The sequence below is a fragment of the Octodon degus genome, unplaced genomic scaffold (genome assembly GCF_000260255.1).
Source record: "Octodon degus isolate 3935 unplaced genomic scaffold, OctDeg1.0 scaffold00078, whole genome shotgun sequence".
Taxonomy (NCBI): Eukaryota; Metazoa; Chordata; class Mammalia; order Rodentia; family Octodontidae; genus Octodon; species Octodon degus.
The window spans coordinates 5,490,574-5,492,991 of NW_004524654.1; positions in this window are offsets into that span (position 1 = coordinate 5,490,574).

The window sequence follows — 2,418 nt, forward strand, 5'->3', positions numbered from 1 at the left end:
AAGCGCTTCCCTGGCAAGCGCAAGGGCCTGAGTTCAATCCCCAGTTCCGCAAAAAAAAAAAAAAAAGACTTACAGAATTCTGTTTTCAATGTTTACATTTAAACTATAAGATTCTTGGAAACAAGAACTATATTTATCTTGTTACCATTACGTTCTCTGTGTGTAACAAATACCTAACAAATACCCTGCACTTAGTACTTTCCACAAGAAAGGTTGAATGGATGATCTGCCTTAGTTAGCTAAGCAGCTTCTTTAATTCTGAATATTTACTCACCATGTCCCCATCCCTTAGACATGATCCTCAAGACAGTCTGGACTAGGAGTGGAATCAAACGACAGATAGAACACTGAGATCTGTCCTCTGGGGACTCAGTCTTTGTTTTTAACCAAAATCTTCATGCTTTTTCCTTAAGATGGATTTTCTCCTAGGAGGTATCTTCATCCTTCCCTGATAAATTTGAGCCAATTTCCTCAGCACATATTCCTCATCAAGATGGCCAGTAATATAAGGAGGTAATTTCTGGAGCCTGTTAATGTGCAGTGTTGTCGCATTTCTCACTTCCAATTCATTCATATACTTTGAATCTGAACTTTTCTTTTTAATCACTTATTTCTTGATTACTTGGTTTTTGGTAGTGATACATCAAAATCACTTAGGCATGAAAGCCTTACATATGCTTCATAACTCTCTTGAAGTTTTGGTCTTTTATGATCAGCCTAAGTAGCTTTCTCAGAGGCTCTGAGGTCTGGGCAGAGATACAACAATGCCTTCCTGGAGGGCAGGCCCTGCTCACATGTTCAGAATCAGAGGTCATAAGGGCATCGCTCTCAGGGTCACAAGCTAGCTAGCCCCTGATTGTTCCTGCACCTCCTATTCTGTATAGTTTTTATTATGATTAATACAGAATTCTGTTTTAAATGTTTACATTTAGACTATAAGATTTTTGGACACAAGAACTATATTTATCTTGTTACCATTACGTTCTCTGTGTGTAACAAATATCCTGCACTTAGTACTTTCCACAAGAAAGGTTGAATGGATGATCTATCATAGTTGGCTAAGCAGCTTTTTTCAAGTTGCTATTTTATACTTCTATAGCATTTAAAGTATTTTTGCTCTTCATGTTATTTCTGCATTACAGAGCTAAATTTGGAACTTGTCATTGTAAAGCCAAAGATGAATCCTCAGGATGACTGCTTAGTGGGATGAAGTTTCCTTTTGGGATATTTCATTTTGGAGCTAGAGTAGACTGTAAATTGTGAATGTACCAGTGTCACTGAATTGTGCAATTTTAAAGGTTTAATTTAATGTTATATGAACTTTATCTCAATAAAAATAATAGCAATACTACTGTAGAAACATAGAATTTTGATTGCAAGAAAAGTCCAGAAGCTTTAGTGTGTTATCGCTGAGGTCAGTCCTAGAGAATCTGACTGTCTGACACCCAAGACCTTGCGCTTGCCAGGCAGGCCCTATACCACGGAGATATATGTCCTGGAAGAAAATGAAAATAACTCTGGAATGATTTTTGAATGCATCCTTTTTGGGGCCTTTTTTTGAGATAGAGTCTTGTTCTGAATTTCAGGCTGGTATCAAATTCACAGCAATCTTCCTGCTTAAACGTCCCCAGCTTGGGGATTACAGGCATGTGGAATATATCCTTTTCTTTTGATATTTTTATAGAAAATTCATTAATCAGAAGACTTTCGTTATATTTCAGAATATATGAAATAGGTTTTTTTCTTTCCCCCCAAGAAGTTTAATCATACTCAACTTGCAACATATACATTCTGGATGAATTTCATGGGCTATACTATTCTCACTACAAATGAATTAATTTAGCCAACATTTTTTTTTTTTTTTTTTGCAGAACCGGGGATCGAACTGAGGCCCTTGTGCTTGCCAGGGAAGCACTTATTCCACTGAGCCGTCTCCTCGGCCCCAATAATTTTTTTTAGTATCTTCTAAGTGTAAGGATAAATGCTGAGATAAATAAGACCAATCTCCATACAAATGTTTATACTCGAATAATTATATTTAATGTGCAGAAGATCATGTTTCAAATATAGAAGGAGCTATGTTGGAAGGTGAAGATGATCCTCAAGCTATTAGGAGTGATTTCCATTTTCTTCCATTATGCTTATTTCTCTGTGCTAATAAATTTTGCTTCTAGAAATTGTTTTTAAGGATCTGGGATATAGCTCAGCAGCACAGCTCTTGCTGGCAAGCACAATGTCCTGAGTTAGATTCCAGGTATAAAAAAGGAGAAGGAGGACGAGGAAGAAGAAGAGGAGGAGGAGGAAGAGAAGAAGAAGAAGGAGAAGGAGAAGAAGAAGAAGAAGAAGAAGAAGAAGAAGAAGAAGAAGAAGAAGAAGAAGAAGAAGAGGAGGAGGAAGAGGAAGAGGAGGGGGAGGAAG